This window comes from Hyperolius riggenbachi, chromosome 2 (genome assembly GCF_040937935.1).
Source record: "Hyperolius riggenbachi isolate aHypRig1 chromosome 2, aHypRig1.pri, whole genome shotgun sequence".
Lineage (NCBI taxonomy): Eukaryota > Metazoa > Chordata > Amphibia > Anura > Hyperoliidae > Hyperolius > Hyperolius riggenbachi.
Genome location: NC_090647.1, coordinates 121,872,581 through 121,890,615, shown reverse-complemented (window position 1 = coordinate 121,890,615; position 18,035 = coordinate 121,872,581). Strand labels below are relative to the sequence as shown.

General features: G+C 45.0%; 1 protein-coding gene and 1 long non-coding RNA gene across 4 annotated transcripts in view; one reads left to right on the top strand and one right to left on the bottom strand.

The window, feature by feature from the left end:
• Positions 1–18,035, top strand: part of HDAC7 (histone deacetylase 7) — a 462,051-nt gene that overhangs the window by 165,262 nt on the left and 278,754 nt on the right. The window lies entirely within an intron of this gene.
• The window catches only part of LOC137545744 (uncharacterized), a 65,670-nt gene that overhangs the window by 255 nt on the left and 47,380 nt on the right, over positions 1–18,035 (bottom strand). The window lies entirely within an intron of this gene.

Genomic DNA, 18,035 nt, shown 5'->3' with positions numbered 1-18,035 from the left:
TAGCACAGGCGCTCTTTGTTCTTTAATGATAGTAGTACATACTCTTTTAACTAAATGATCAGTGGCAGAACAGATCTGGCAGCATGGATTGGTTGTTTTGACAAGGGTTTCTCACTAGTCATTACTTTTTCAGATAGTTTCAAATGTGTTCAGTCTAATGTGATCCATTACTTTGCATTGGCGCGCAATTGTTCCAAAAATGCAGCATGACCCACAATTACGTTTTGGGGAAATTGCAACTGCGCTTTGGTATTGCTGGTGATTTATCAAAACTCGGCTGAAAAAGCTCCTGTGGGTTCCAGCACCAAGACTATGTTTAACCTTCTTGGCGGTAAGCCCGAGCTGAGCTCGGGCTATGCCGCGCAGGAAGATATCTCAGCCCCTGGTGGGGCGATTTCCTCACTTTAAAATGCTGTACGCGCAGCTAGCACTTTGCTAGCCGCGCGTACAGCTCGATCGCTGCCGCTCTGTGGCAATCGCCCGCACGCAGCGGCGCAAGAGGGCCCCCCCCACCAGAGCCCTGCGCTGCCCGGACCAATGAGTTCCGGGCAGCGCTATGGGCTGGATCGGAGGCGTCTGACGTCAGGACATCGGCTGACGTCCATGACGTCATTCCGATCGTCGCCATGGCGACAGGAGAAGCCAAACGGGAGCGTGTTATATACGCGTTCCCCTGTTTGCTTTTGATGCCAGCGACGATCGCACTAGAGGGACACATGCGCCCTCTAGTGGTGTTTCATGTAGCTACCACTCTGGTAGCTTTGCATGAAACAAAAAAAAAAAATTTAAAAAAAAAAGGATTTTTGCCTAAGTGGCAAAAAAAATTAACCGACAGGGAGGTTAAGAGTACCTGAGACAGAGGGAGGCAAGAAGGGATATATATACATGGGGCTTCCTCCAGCCCCCTCCAGACTGATTGCTTCCTCGCCGTCCTCCTCCGCTGCCAGGATCGTCCACAGTTGGCTCCAGAAAGTCCTCCAGTCAGCGCAGTCACAGTCCGGCCACGCATGCTCCTCCGTCACGCTCTAGTTGCACTCACATATGCAGAATGCCCCAGACCAGAGTACTTTTTGGGGCCAATTGCAGATGATCCAGGTGGCGGAGGAGGAGGACGAGGTAAGGAGATTAGACCTGTCCTCACTCAGGATTAAGATGTCGCTCTCTGTGGATCAGAAAAGTAGGGGTAGGTCACCCATCCACCAGGGGTGGACACAGTGCAAGTAGTAGAGAACAGAGGCGCCAGCAGGATAAAAGGCAATAAAAATTGTAAAATTTGCTGGGAGGCAGTGGTGGACTTACCTCCAGAAAGCAGACTGAAAATACTGACTGAATTAAACAAATACATTTATTATTGGTACCCCAAAAGATGCAGCGCGTTTCGCATGCACAGCCCGCTTCATCAGGCAATAAGATAGGGGACAAACAGTAGCTCGTCAGTAGCACGAATAGCGCCTCTGTGTTGACAGAGGCACTATTCGTGCTACTGACGAGCTACTGTTTGTCCCCTATCTTATTGCCTGATGAAGCGGGGTGTGCCTGCGTAACGCGTTGCATCTTTTGGGGTACCAATAATAAATGTATTTGTTTAATTCAGTCAGTATTTTCAGTCTGCTTTCTGGAGGTAAGTCCACCACTGCCTCCCAGCAAATTTTAAAATTTTTATTGCCTTTTATCCTGCTGGCGCCTCTGTTCTCTGTATGAATGTTGGATCAGTTTGGCTCTGTAATCAGGGCTGGTTCTAGACTTTTTGGTGCCTGAGTATGTGCCCCCCCCCCCCTGATTTGGAGTGACCACACAGCACCCGAAAAGTTTCACCTACAGTATAGGAAGGTAGGTAGCCAGGTATAGGTGCCCCAGTATAACTGCCCCAGTATACGTAGTTAGCATAGTTGTCCCCAGTATGGGTAGTATAGTTGCCCTAGTATAGGTAGCTAGTATAGTTGCCCCAGTATAGGTAGTATAGTTGCCCCAGTATAGTTAGCTAGTATAGTTGCCCAAGTATAGATAGTATAGTTGCCCCCAGTATAGATAGTATAGTTGCCCCCAGTGCCTCCTCCCCCTACCCTCACGGCCACCGCTCGTGTTACTGTCTGAGCTGGTGGCCGCTTCCTCTACCCGGCCCTCTCTCCTCCGTACGTGCCTTGTCATAGCAGCGTGTCCTGCGGCTGCTGTGAAGAGGCAGGAAGCAGGACAGCGGTTTCCTGTAGCGTCGATGTCCTGCGGGAACTAAAATAGAGAAAGCCGTCCATAGCTCAGACAGTAGTATGAGCAGCGGGGGAAGGGGGTGCAGGTGGCGAGGGGAGAGAGGTGGAAGCGATGCCATCCCAGGGCCCATGCCGCCTGACGCACATGCGTCACTTGGCATCATGAGCCTACCGCCTCTGTCTGTAATATTAACAAGCTGACACACCACTGCATTCCTGTGTTTAGCTATCAGAGACAACAAAGGGACGATTTGTATATTCAGCAGTGATGCATCGTGGGATCTCACAAAGCTCACTCTAACCTAAATAATTGCAAATAGCTTCTGTTTTAAAGGGAACCTAAACTGAGAAGGATATGGATTTTTCCTTTTAAAATAATAGCAGTTGCCAGACTGGATTAGCTGCAAGCTTGTTTCAGGTCTGTGATTCAGCCACTACTGCAGCCAAAGAGATCAGCAGGACTGACAAGGAACTGGTATTGTTTAAAGGGAAACATCCATATCCCTCTCAGTTAGGGTTCCCTTTAAGAATGAAGACTTCAACAGCAGTGGCGTAGCAAAGGAACTATGTGACTCAATGCAAATTTCACATTGGAACCCCTTAAGTACTCTCTACATTACTGTGCAGTTACAACCTCTGTTGGTTCACCAATGTCCAGCAGGCATAACAGGCGAAGAGTTGTTCCAGCCCAGCAGAGTGCACCAACACAGAATACAGCTGTTGGGGGTGCTGTTTCTTTAAGACATTTTCTTAGATGACAATAGCTCACATGATTTGCTAAGAATGCCCTTTGATACCACATTCAGCAAAATAAGATGTAAAGTCCAACCAAGTTAAACTTTTGCCACCCACAATCTTTGCTTTATTTTCTTTTTTTTTTCCTCCTTTCAGGTTTATCAGCAGAGCCGCAGCTCAAGTATGAGTGATAAGGATGGGATTTCGCTGAGTAGTAGGTGTATTTGATGTCTATACAACAACAGGCAGCAGTCAGCAGGGAGGTGTGGGGAGCTGACAGGAACTATTTGGGTGTTTGTACTTTGTAAGTAAATACTCTTTATTAGAAGAAAAGGGAGAGTCACTTGCTGCACTATTTACCTGCTCTATGGCAAGCTTTTCTTCTAATAAAGGGTATTTACTTACAAAGTACAAACATCCAAATAGTTCCTCTTAGCCCCCCACACCTCCCCAAGAGACATTGACACTTGCAAATGTTTATATTTTAGTTTACACTATTGGTATAGGTAGCCAAACATGTCCCCCCAAGTATAGGTAGGCAAAGATGTCTCCCCCAAGTATAGATAGCCAAAGATGCCCCCCAGTATAGGTAGCCCCCCAGTATAGGTAGCCAAAGAAGCAACCCCCTCCCATATAAATAGACAGTATAAATAGCTAAAGATCCCCCCCCCCCTCAGAACAGATAGCCAAAGATGCCCCTCCGCCCAGTATAGGTAGCCACTCTAACTCTAGCCAAATGTGTTCCTTCCTCCGTATAGGAGACCTCCCTCCATAGCTAGTCAAAAGTGTCCCCAGTATAGATAGTAACTACATAGGTAGCCATGGAAAAGGTCTATAATAAAAATGATTGCATTGAGCTAAATATAAACTTACCACCAGGGCTGTTTGTTTACCTTTTATGGGCGGAGCTTACGCGGCTGCGTGCTGAGCTATGACGTTTCAGCGCTACCCACACTACGAGGTCTGAGATCCCAGGCCGGCATGTGACGAGTCGGAAATTGCTGGTGTCAGCGTTCCACTGATTGTGGGCATACGCCACATTGGACCAGCGTTATCTTGGAACGTATCACTCGGTGGGAGACAAGTACCTACTATCTGTGGAGATCTCCCCAACTATTAACGCAGTTGATCCCGCTATTCATATCATATCCCCCTTGGATATGAATAGCGGGATGAACTGCGTGAGATCCATCCATTATTACCAAGATAAGTGCTGCATATCCTGTGCATTGGAGCCGTCATTGACCTAACATTGGCCAGTTATTGCGGGCTACAGGCAGGGTGATCTTTTCCTGCAAAGTTATCCATCTTTAACGGCACATATAGTTTAAGGGGCCCCCCGCATATATACATTGGACATTGGCACGTGTGTGTGGTGAATGAATGGGCGGACGCATGCAGTCTGTCAGTTTTATCTCTAGCTAGAGAACTGTTGAAATTTTACCGATTGCTCAGCATTACAATTATATTGCAACCTGTGTTATGGCTTATCACGCCTTAGTCACATGTTTTTAATGCATTTGGGATATGCAGTGTGCCATTTATGTGGATCGGTGTTTGGGCTAATTTTTGTATCTTAATAATTTTTGAATAAAGCATTTGTATATCAGTAGAGGCTTTGTGACCGTATTTTGTTTCCTGATTAGTTGTTTACCTGTTGCCCCTACAGGTCAGCTTTCTTTTCCAACCAAATACCACTACCGCTTCCTTTTGTGGCCCACCTTCTGTGTGCAGCAGCCTTTTCCTGTAAAGCACCCCATGAGCTGTGCAGCAATCCCTCTCTCATTCCAGATCCAACAACCCCCTCTTCTTTGTGGATCCTATAGTACTTCGTTCATGGTTAACAGTTGCTCTCTTTCATGCTTTTAGTCTTTTTGGCAGGAACCCTCCTATTTCATGTACTCTCTCCATCTGCAAGCCTCTTTTTTCCATTTGCAACTTGATCTTCCATGTACAACCTTCCTCCCCAGCTCCAAGCTGTCCTTCTTGCACCACTAGGCCTTGAGCTATATGTGGTCTTTGCAGAAATCCAGCCCTGCTTACCACTAAGAACCCAAATTAAAGGTCAGTTTTTGTTTAAAAATAAAATAGATAAGGGTATAAAGTATCCTCCAAAACCAAAGTAAGGACAAGCCGAGATTGTGGTTCTGTAAGTGCAGAATTTTACCTACAACGATGGGTTACCAGTGAGGCAACCAGAGCAGGTGGGGAGCTTGGCCCAACAACTCCTGAGCACAGCTGAATGACAGGTAGAAGGTCTCAACCCTAAAAAATGATATTTTACGGATAGAAGACAATGAAATACTGGAAACCCCTCAAAAGGAGGTGCTGTAGGTAACTAAAGATTGGATTAGACTTATGTCCAAAGAGGACTGCGGCTAATAAGCCACAAAATATAGTAGTAAAGAATGTTGCAACACTTTTCATAATACAATAACCACTCTATCAGGTTGGTGCTGGATCAGCAAGCGACATGAGCCTTTAGTCTTTACGTCTCTGTTGCAGAAAGAACAGAGTACGTCCATTGCATTACAATTGCCCATACAATTCTATGGGGCTGTTCACGGTACTGTGCTGTAACGGATTGCGTTATTCTAACTTATGGGCCTGTTTCCACTCCACGCAGATTGGATGCAGAATGGATGCAGAAAAACTGACTCCAATGAATGCCTATGGGAAAATCTGCATCAGAAAAATCGCGTTTAGTGGAAACAGGCCCATAGGCATTCATGGGAGTCCGTTTTTCTGCATCTATTCTGAATCTGCATCCAATCTGCGTGTAGTGGAAACAGGCCCTTAATGCATGCATGCACAAAGTCTATGTCCAGTCTCCATTGCTGTTGCAATGCATGCTTTAGGCAATGTGTGCGGTGTGAATCTCGCCTAAAAGAAAGAAAATTTGTCAGGAAATTTATCAAAATTAGCATGACAAGAAATAGGTACAGTGCTGAAGCAATTGCTCAAAGCAACCAATCACAAACCTTGACTCGCGTAGCTGCCCACTTTTCTACCAGTTTTTTTCCAGTTTTCCTTGCATTGGTTTTGATAAATCTATCCCTGTGTGTCTACAGTTACATTTACTGTATTTGAGGCCCCGGTTTAGCACACACCATTATAATACTTGTGTGAACAGGTTTTACAGGGTCTCTCTTCCAACTTGCTAAGGATTGAGTTTGAACCGTAGACTAACACCAGGGTTATGAGTGCTATACAGACATCATGCCTCTCAAATATACCGGAGCAGCATGTATGGTTTTTATGGACAGGAAATACAGGGCACGATGAGGTGGCTCCTTGTAGACAGGTAAGCGTGAGAAAAATGTGCTCACTTGTTGGTGTCATTTAGAGATCTGTCATGTGCAACCCTGCTGTAAAAGGGTTTTACTTACAAGTTAGTGAGTGAGTTTGCTACGTAAATGTGAGGGCCTGTTTCCACTATAGCCAATCTGCATGCGTTTTCTGCATGCAGATTCACATAGCCAATGATAGTAAATGGGCCTGTTTCCACTTGTCAGGAAATCTGTGCGGTTTGCTATGCAAGAAAAATCTGCATAACAGAGCCATCAGAATTCGCACACTGCAAGGCGTTGTGCAATTCTCATGCAATGTAATTAATAGGAAATTCAAATGCGTTTTTGCTATGCGAATTTTAATGCAAATTTGTGTAAGTTTTCACCTAAAATCAATGTAAAAGAACAGAGGCACTGAAATGGTTAAATTTGCATACTTACAAAAATACGCGAAAACGTGCACAAATTTGCGTGACAATTCACATACAAACCCATGCGAATTCGCATGCGAATTCGTTTTTGCATTTTCCGCAACGAATTCGCACCGCACAAGTGGAAACGGGCCCTTAGTGTTAGAACTACACCATAGAGCAGAGCAATACAAAAAGAGTACTCGTCTGATAAATCACCATCTGTAGGGTGTGTTGGAAAAAAGTCCAATGCATGGTGGCACCACCTCACAACTTACAGGACTTTAAGAAGAACTTTAATCCAAGGTAGAACCTTATCCCAATCAGTAGCCGATGCCCCATTTCCCACAAGAAATGTTTACCTTTTCTTCAAATAGATCATCAGGGGTGTGTGTATGGCTGATATTGTGGTGAAACCGCTCCCACAGTGTGATGTCAGGGCCATGGCTCTGACAGTTCCTGTCTGTAAACCTTGTTGCATTGTGGGAAATAACGGCTGTTTCCAATTGTCAAGCAAGCAGTATCTCCCGCTGTGCATAGAACTCTCAGTACACGAACATTCTGCAGACATCACCTGGCAGGACTAAAGATGATACATTTCACAAAGTAAATCAGGTTGAGAAAAGATTTTACAATGGGCAAACAATTACTAAATCATTTATAAAAGAATATTGTGGAAAAATAAGAAATTTTATCCACTACGTTATTTTGACTACAGTTCCTCTTTAATGCTAGGTGCACACCATACAATTTTCTGTTACATTTACCTGCCAGATCGATTATTTCCAACATGTTCGATCTGAATTTCAATCTATTTTTCGATTTTCCAATCGTTTTTTTCAATCTATGAAAATCGATTAAAAAACAATGGAAAAAACAATTAAAAAAGGATAAGAAATTTGAAAAATCTATCAAAATTCACATCAGACATTTTGGAAAAAATCGATCTGGCAGGTAAATCTAACAGAAAATTGTATGGTGTGTACCTAGCATAAAGTATATGTATCATGAAAAAGAGTAACATGTGAAATGCAGGTAGTCCCCGAATTACGAACGCCCGACTTACGAATGACCCAGCGATATGAACGGCATGGATTCTGTGTTTCCATGGTAACAAGTCAAAAAAATTTCAAATTTGGCTTGTAGTTTTTGAGAAAATCTATTTAAAAAAATTAAAAGGAAAATGGCTTTTAAACTTGTATAAACAGGTACAGAGGGCAGAGGAGACACAGAGGGGGACACTGGAGGCACGGGGGGGGGGGGGGGGGGCGGGTACAGAGGAGGTACAGGGGACAGAGCTGGCACAGTGTTCCGACTTAAGAACAGATTCAGGATAAGAACGAACCTACAGTCCCTCTCTCGTTCATTCACCGTGGATTAACTGTACATGCATATAAAGTGTACATTTCTCCTAGAGTAAATTGCACTATACATTACTTTTTTACTATGTCGCTGTCACTTACAGTAGGTAGTAAATATCTGACAGATCAGTCATGTTTTTAACTAGTCCATCCACTCATCTGGGGGATTTTTAGTTATTTCTTTATTTACAAAAGCACTTACTGGGCTTGATTCACAAATCCATGCTAACTGTTAGCACGTAAAGTGTCGCTCGCAGACTTTTGTACGCGCGAAGTCCCCGTGATCGCGGACTTTTGCATGCAACCGCAACCGCGGCATGCAAAAGTCAGCATTATCGTGCGCAAATACTTTGCGTGCGCAAAAGTCCGCGAGCGGCACTTCACGTGCTAACTGTTTAGAATGCCCGTGCTAACAGTTAGCATGGGTTTGTGAATCAAGCCCACTGAATGGTATTTGTTCAGTCCAACTGGCAAAATAGCATGCTATCAAGTAGGGAAACTGACATCATTGTATAGATATTTTCCAGGCAGTGATTTTGTAAAGAATAAAGAAAATATTGAGAGTCCCCCATGAGAAAATGGACTACTCCAAAATCTGTCAGATCTGTCAGCCTTTTAACTGCTGTAAGGGCTGGTGCACACCGAGCGGCTTTTTGGGCGTTTTCAGATCCGCTTGCGGCTGCGGATCTGCTTGGTCAATGTATCTCAATGGGGTGGTGCACACCAGAGCGGCAGGCGTTTTGCAGAAACGAAAAATGCCTGGGTGAGGCATTTTTTGGATTGCGGATGCGTTTCTGCCTCAATGTTAAGTATAGGAAAAACGCAAACCGCTCTGAAAAACGGCACTTCAGAGCGGTTTTGCAGGCGTTTTTGTTACAGAAGCTGTTCAGTAACAGCTTTACTGTAACAATATATGAAATCTACTATACTGAAAACCGCAGCAGCAATCCGCAAAACGCTAGCAAAACGCCTCATAAAAATTTAAAAAAGCGTTTAAAAATCTGCTAGCGTTTTGCGGATCTGCTAGCGGGTTTTGGTGTGCACCAGCCCTCAGTGACAGCAACATAGGAGAAAAGTAATTTATGGTGCATTTTACTCCAGGAGAAATATTCCATAAATGTTATTATATTTTATATTTCGCATTTTTTCACAATAGTTGATCTTAAAAGGATATGCTGCTAACGTGTTTGAGCCAAATACAACAGGACAGATTCAGACATCTTGTAGCATATCGATCAGAGCTGTTTTTCTAGCACAAGGAAATCTACACTATACTAGGCAATGCGTCCATGCAAAAAGGGCGACGGGAAAAAAGGGAGCGTGGTGTAAACGATTTCGTTAACAATAAAGTTTTACAAATTAAAAAACATTTAATAATGTGTATGAAATCGCAAATTGTGAAAACGACAATTTTCCCTGTTTTAAAAGTGAAATGTATAATTATGTTTGTTAAAAAACGATAATATATGTATAATTGTTGTAATTGTTTAATATTGTGTATAACCTTCATTTATCATTTCTTCATGTAATAAAATCTGAAAATATTGTTTATCAGAATCAGAATCAGAATCGCTTTTATTTCGCCAAGCACGACTGAATCGTGCCCGGAATTGGGTTTGGCACATAGATACAGGGCATTACATAGAAACATAAGAGACATAGAACATGTTAGACATCACTTCATTCCAAAACATATACATAGCACATTTACCCCAGCCATGTGGGTTGCAGACAGAAGATCAGCCTGGAGGGGGCAGCCTAAGGGGGGAGAGAATGAGCAGCGTTTGTAGAGTTCAGCAACTTTACGGCTGAGGGGAAGAAGCTATTTTTGTGTCTCGTGGTCTTAGTGGAGATGGACCGGTACCTCAGATACCTCCGCCCCCAGGGGAGCTGACTGAAAAACTGGTGGCCAGGGTGAGAGGGATCATTTGCAATCTTCAATGCTCTGGAGCGTAACCTGGCATTATAGAGGTGGTCAAGGGCAGGGAGTGTGTTCCCTATGATCCTTTCCGCTGACCTGATCACCCTCTGTAGTTTGCGTCGCATTCGGTGGAGCCAGCATACCAGACAAGGATGGAGGAGCAGAGAACGGATTCGATAGTTGCGGTATAGAAGTTCGTCAAGAGATTCTGTGACATGCCGAACTTCTTCAGTTGGCGAAGGAAGTAGAGCCTCTGCTGAGCTTTCCTTTGGGTGAAGACAGTGTTTTCCTTCCACTTCAGGGTGTTGGAGATGGTGGTGCCCAGGAGGCGGACACAGGACACTTTTTCCACCACCATTCCTCCAATGTGCAGTGGGGGTGGAGTGGGGGCATGCTTCCTAAAGTCGATGATAATCTCAACGGCTTTTGCATTGTTGAGGACCAGCTTGTTCTCCCTGCACCAGTGGCAGATCCTGTCCACCTGATGGCGGTATGCCTGCTCGTCATTGTTGGAGATCAGGCCGACTATGGTGGTATCATCTGCAAATTTGATTACTTTGACAGAGTTTACTGAGGATCTGCAATTGTTCGTGTAAAGGGAGAACAGGAATGGTGACAAGACGCAGCCTTGAGGGGCCCCTGTGTTGGTGGTCCTTGGTTGCGAGGAGGTGGAGCCCAGCTTTACCACCTGAGATCTGTTTGTAAGAAAGTCTTTGATCCACAGTTGAAGAGTGGGGTGGACCCCGAGCTCAGCCATATTCTCTTCTAGTATCTGGCTAATGGTGTTAAATGCCGAGCTAAAGTCAAGGAGGAGGACCCTGGCATATGAATTGGGTTTGTCAAGGTGATTGTTGACAAGCTCCAGGCAGATGTTAATGGCGTCGTCGGTCAACCTATTTGCCCTGTAAGCAAATTGATATGGGTCTAGCTGGGTTTCCGTTTTTTGTTTAAGGAGGGGCAGGACAGCCTTTTCAAAAGTTTTCATTATGACCGATGTGAGGGCGACAGGCCTGAAGTTGTTGAGGTTGGACGCGCCTTGCTTTTTGGGCACAGGGATGATGGTGGACCTCTTGAAGCACGCCGGTACTTTGCCACACTGTAGGGACTTGTTGAAGACAGAGGACAGGATAGGTGCAAGCTGCTGTGCGCATGTTTTCAGGCAGGCTGGCGACACCCCATCAGGGCCTGAGGCTTTCCTTGCCTTTAGCCTGGACAGGTGGCACGCCACGTCTGACTCCTTTATGGCCGGGGGAGCCGAGATTTGGAGTGGTGGTGCTGAGGGATGGGGTGAAGTGAGGGGACCATGTAGCTTCAGGAGCCCCGCCGATGAAAAAAAAAAATGTAAGCACGTTCGTAATAACTGTTGTAAAACATTAGTAAATATTGCTAACATTTTACTACAACTAAACCTAACCCTACACTCACACAGAACCCTCCCTCTACCTATCCCTAACCCTAATGTCTCATACTCACGGGCTACAATTGTCGCCGCAACCACGTGGCACGCGCGTGTGGCGCATGCGCCCCAAACCGTCGCTACTTGGAGCTGTCGCCGGGCGATTGGCGCGGTCAATCGCCTGGCGACAGTTGCCGCCGCAACTGTCGCTAGTCCGCGTGTGTATGCGGACTAGCGACAGCAACCAATAGGGAATTCACGGAGCTTCCGGCGGGGGGGGGGGGGGGGGGGTGGAATAATGTATTAATAATAATGTATTACAAACAGTACGGGATAACATTGTAAATAACGTTTTAGTTAAATACGACAGATATGTTTAGTATTTTTGTAAACGGTATTCATCACGGGCGCATTTTGTAAACTTAAAGAGTAACTCCAGTGAAAATTATGTAATAAAAAAAGTGCTTCATTTTTACAATAATTATGTAGAAAGGATTTAGTCAGTGTTTGCCCATTGTGAAAGCTTTCCTCTCCCTGATTTACACTCTGACATTTATTACATGGTGACATTTTACTGCTGGCAGGTGATGTCGCTAGAAGTACCTGCTATTTGCTTTTTTGGCAGTTGGAAACAGCTGTAAGCAGCTATCTCCCACAATGCAACAAGGTTCACAGACAGGAAACTGCTAGGAAAATGGTCCTCACATTCTCCTGTGGGAGGGCCTTCACCACAATATCAGCCATACAGAGCCCCCTGATGATCCATTTGTGAAAATGAATAGATTTCTCATGTAAAAGGGGGTATCAGCTACTGATTGGGAAGTTCAATTCTTGGTCACGGTTTCTCTTTAAAGCATCACAAGCGCAGTTTGAAAACATTAATAATCTCCGGGCACCCTTTTTTCTTGTTCGGCGCCCATCAAACGATATTTATTATGGGAGTGAATGGCAGTGCCCTTTTTGTCCACTTCCTCATGCACCCAAATTTCCTGCTTCCACTAGGCAAGCGGTGTTAATGATTTAGCTCATTTGGCTGATCAGTGCATGATTTGATTCCTAAGTTGTCAATGGAGTTATCAATTTTATGGGTACTTAAACCTTAGACTGTTTCAGGTTTCACTCTTTATCATCTAGTTTAAAGCTATGAGTCTGGTCTGGTCTGGTAACATTGCGGTTAGGTTATGCAGAAAGGTGCATATTCTACATACTAAGATACTTTGCATGCAAAACCACAAAAATAAAAAGTCCACCGGGTCAGCCAACAAATACTGCTAACTTCTGTGAAAAAAGGAAACCATAGTCTTAAAATGAATAAAGAAATGAATACAAACAAATGTAAGATTGTGAGAATCATGAAATCCCCTGAAATGGTGGAGTTTCTGAGTACTAACCTACCTTTGTGGCAAAAACACAGATGTGAAGAATTAGTGAAAATGGTGAGAGTAGAAATTCACTATTTGTTACATAAGGCTAAATGTTTTTAAAGGGAACCTTACCTGATGCGGGAGGTATATGGAGGCTGACATATCTACTTTCAAGCAATACCAGTCGCCTGGCTATTCTGCTGATCCTCTGCCTCTAATACTTTTAGCCATAGCCCCTGAACAAGCATGCAGCAGATCAAGTGTTTCTGACATGTTTGCTGCATGCTTGTTTCTGGTGTGATTCAGACACTTCTGCAGCTAAATAGACCAGCAGGGCTGCCTGGCAACTGGTATTGCTTAACCTCCTTAGCGGTAACCCCGTGTGTGACACGGGGTAAGCCGTCGGAGGGTGCCGCTCAGGCCCTGCTGGGCCGAATTACATAATTTTTTTTTTTTGCTGGACGCAGCTAGCACTTTGCTAGCTGCGCCAGCACACCGATCGCCGCCGCCCCGCACCCGATCGCCGCTATCCGTTGCGGCGCGCGCCCCCCCCCAGACCCCGTGCGCTGCCTGGCCAATCAGTGCCAGGCAGCGCCGAGGGGTGGATCGGGACTCCCAATGACGTCCCGACGTCGCTGACGTCGGTGACGTCATCCCGCCCCGTCGCCATGGCGACAGGGGAAGCCCTCCAGGAAATCCCGTTCTTTGAACGGGATTTCCTGATCGGAGATCGCCGAAGGCGATCAAGGCGGGCGGAGGAAAGCCGCTGAGCAGCGGCTATCATGTAGCGAGCCCTGGGCTCGCTACATGATTTAAAAAAAAAAAAAAAAAAAACTGCTGCGCTGCCTCCTGGCGGAATTTTTCATACCGCCAGGAGGGTTAAAAGGAAATATATACGGCACCCCATATACTTCTAACTTAAAGTACTCTTTAAATTTAACTTAAAAGGAATACTATCAATACCCAAGTGTTCTAAAATGACAGTGTGCAAATAATGTCTAAGTAGCTGTGTAAACATTTTCCTACTTTTCATGTTAAATATCAGAGGCAAAAGCTGTAATTTATTGAGAGTAGGATTTAGCTATATTGGGACAAATCAATTGCAGAAGGGGTGCCTGCTTCAATGCACAGCCAGAGTTGCATATCAGACTACAGAAAGCAAATAGCAAACATATCAAACTCTAAAAGCAAAAACAGTATGAAAAACTGTGACAATTAGTTACATTTCTTCTGCTCTCTTCAGACACTTCAGTCAGAAACACAGGACACAGGAGCTGCAGCTGTTCTCTCTGTCACATACAGAGCTACACATAGAGTTAACTGATCTAGTGTGAGGGGAATTTCCCCTCTCCTCATGGCTCAGTCAGCCATCAGTTTTGGCGTCAGTAAAGTTTGAAAGTATTTTGATAACAGTAAACAATGAAGTTGCTACTAAAATGTATACACCAGTACTTAGCAGCACTTCCCAAACAATTCCTGTGTCAATTGAAAAAAATATGTGAATCTATAGTATTCCTTTAAGGCCACCACTTCCCAAAACTGACTACCAGGAGTTATCTAGTAATTATATCCATGGATGTCTTTCAACGCAAGGAAAGCATCTAAGCCCCCCTTAAACGCATCTTGGACACAAGCTCTCGTAGATTCCTGGCCAGAACTGTAAAGACTGCTGTCCCTGTGCCATGTGGACTGCCATCTTGCTTTTTGGAAACTTTAGAAATGACCTTACCTGAAGAGGGAGAGTTCTTGAAAGAGCCAATGCAGACTCTAGAGAGTCAGTTCTGCCTCTTCTGCTCATCTGCCAGACATTTACACTCATGGGGCACAATAGTCATAAAAAAACCCATGAAAGGGAGCTACAGCAGATATGCCGAGGTAGTTCACACAAAGGAAGCCAATTATATCATATGACTGAAGATCCTCAGATCTTAGTCCTCATAGGCAGGCTTTAAAGGCAACAACCCTGTGTGATTTATTTGAATTTCACAGATCAGCTGCACCACTCATTTAAAGCGGAATATAACCCTGCATTTCAACTTTGCTCTAAAACATTATTTACAGTATATTATATGCAACCAGCATTTTTTTTTACTAGATCAACATTGGAAGGGTTACACAGAGCTTTAAAGAGACTCTGAAGCGAGAATAAATCTCGCTTCAGAGCTCATAGTTAGCAGGGGCATGTGTGCCCCTGCTAAACCGCCGCTATCGCGCCGCTAAACGGGAGTCCCTTCACCCCCAAACCCACCCCCGCAAGACTTGGTCGCAAAGTTGGTCGTTCGTGGAGGCAGGGCTAACGGCTGCAGCCCTGCCTCCAGTCGCGTCTATCAGCGGCGTATCGCCGCCTCTCCCCCGCCCCTCTCAGTGAAGGAAGACTGAGAGGGGCGGGGGAGAGGCGGAGATACGTGCTGACAGACGCGCGTGGGGCAGGGCTGCGGCGGTTAGCCCTGCCCCGCTGCACCGCGGGGGTTTGGGGGTGAAGGGACCCCCGTTAAGCCGCGGGATAGCGGCGTTTTAGCAGGGGCACACATGCCCCTGCTATCTATGAGGTCTGAAGCGAGATTTATTCTCGCTTCAGACTCTCTTTAAAGGTCCTGGACAGAACTGCAGATGCATCCGAAGCTGACATAGATACATTTTGTTTACATAAATGTATCTAAGTGTGGCATGTGACTCACGCTCTCTGACTGAGAATGAGCTGGAGGACAGCCAAAGAGTGTGTAACATTTATCACTTGTTACATTCTATTTAGTTAAATGTATCCATCTGAACTTCTGCATATCTCTCCACGGATCTTTAACCACTTCAGCCCACAGGGTTGAAATTTTTTTGCATCTGAGCAACATTCACCTCCCATTCATTTGCTAATAACTTTATCACTACTCGGCACAATGAATGAATCTATATCTTGTTTTTTTCGCCACTAATTAGGCTTTCTGTGGGTGATACATTTTGCTGAGAATTAATTTATTGTAAATCCATTTTAACAGGAATATTAAGAAAGAAATGGAAAAAAAATCATTATTCCTCAGCTTTTGGCCATTATAGTTTGAAATTAATACATGCTACCATAATTAAAACCTATGTACTTTATTTACCAATTTGTCCCGCGTATTACACCATTTAAATTATGTCCCTATCACAATGTATGGCGCCGATATTTAATTTGGAAATAAAGGTGCATTTTTTCAATTTGCGTCCATCACTATTTAGAAGCCCATAATTGAATAAATCATATTGATATACTCCTTTGACATGCATATTTAAAAAGTTCAGACCCTTAGGTAACTATTTATGTTTTGTTTTTTTATTATTGTAATTTTTTTTAATTTTTTTCATACTTGTATGTGGGTATTTTTTGGTGTGGGAGGTAAACAGGGTTTTTTAATGTATTAAAATGTATTTATTTAACACAAATTGTGTTTTTGGTGTAATTTGCTATTTGGCCACAAGATGGCCAAAGTCAAAAAGTCCTGGGAGCGATCGATCTCGCTCCCAGGCAGAAGAAAGGAGACCAGAGCTCAGAAAAGCCGCAGCGTCTGAAGAGAGGGGCCTGCGGGAGCGCGCGCGACCTGCGGGAGTGCGCGCAGCCTAACTGGCCGAAAATTTTCGGCCAGTTAGGCTGAAGTGGTTAAACCTCTGTGTTTAGCCCTTCCAATGCTGGTCTATTAAAAAAAAAATGCTGGTTGCATATAATATGCTCTGCTGCTACAATAGAATGCTACAGCGCTCTGCTGCTACAATAGAATGCTACAGCACTCTGCTGCTACAATAAATTGCTACAGCGCTCTGCTGCTACAATAGAATGCTACAGCGCTCTGCTGCTACAATAGAATGCTACAGCGCTCCGCTGCTACAATAGAATGCTACAGCATTCTGCTGCTACAATAGAATGCTACAGCGCTCTGCTGCTACAATAAATTGCTACAGCGCTCTGCTGCTACAATAGAAGGCTACAGCGCTCTGTTGCTACAGTGGAATGCTACAGCAGTCTGCTGCTACAATAGAATGATAGAGCGCTCTGCTACAATAGAATGTTATAGCGTTCTTCTGCTGCTACAATAGAATGCTACAGCGTTCTGTTGCTACAATAGGCACAGAGAGCAATTTAAAAGGGAAAAAAACGACTTGTTCAAATAAAAAAATTACTAAATTCACTTTTTCTCCTACGTTTTCCCCCTACTTAGTGAGAAACCGTAAAATATGAATAGTTTTTATTGCCCTCCACCATTTCTTGTTCCCTGGACTACTTGTTTTTCTAATACGATCACAATGATCTATGGTGGTTCCCAAGAAAGGTGAGGGTAAATTTTAACAGTGGGGACAGACAGAGCAATAAAAACCCATTTAAAGGGACTCCGAGCTCACCCAAAAAAAGAAAGTTGTACTCACCAGGGGCTTTCTCCAGCCCAGTGCTGGTCGGGAGGTCCCACGCCGGCGTCCTGGCTCCTCTCCTTCTCCCCGCTCCGGAATGGCTGACAGGCCGCAGCCCGGGCGACATTCGGTAGAGTGTCGGGCTGCAGCTTCCGCGTATGACGCGGCTGACGTCACACGCCGGCCGCCTCGCGTCATCACGGCGGCCGGCGTGAAAGTACTGCGCATGCGCGATTAAAGCGCGCATGCGCAGTACTTTCACGCCGGCCGCCGTGATGACGCGAGGCGGCCGGCGTGTGACGTAATCCGCGTCATACGCGGAAGGAGCAGCCCGACACTCGGGCGAGTGTCGCCCGGGCTGCGGCCTGTCAGCCATTCCGGAGCGGGGAGAAGGAGAAGAGCCAGGACGCCGTCGTGGGACCTCCCGACCAGCACTGGGCTGGAGAAAGCCCCAGGTGAGTACAACTTTCATTTTTTTTATGAGCTCGGAGTCACTTTAAAGGTTCGCACCAGGGTAGCAAGAAGAAAAGGCGCCGGCTGAGGGTGGTTGAAAAGGGTGCCGCCATAGAGTTTAATGCAAGTATAGTTAATACGGCAAAACAAGCAGAAAAAAGGGCACCGCAATAAATATCGCTAACAATATTAGAACATTAAAGTTTTTGTAATATGTTATCGTTTTAGAAGCTTTCAACATTAGCGTTTTTATCATATTATTTCGTTTGTATGTACAGATTTTACATTATCAAAGATATTATCGTTTTATGTGGAAAAGGGTGTTTCTGCAGAGGATGTGGTTAGAGTTAGGCAACACCAGGGGAGTGGTTAGGGTTAGGCACTACCCGGGCGGCGGTTAGTTTTAGGCAACACCAGGGAAGTGGTTAGGGTTAGGCATCACCAGGAGGGTGGTTAGGGTTAGGCACCACCAGGGGGGTGGTTAGGGTTGGGCACCACCAAGGGGTGGTAGGGTTAGGCACCACTGG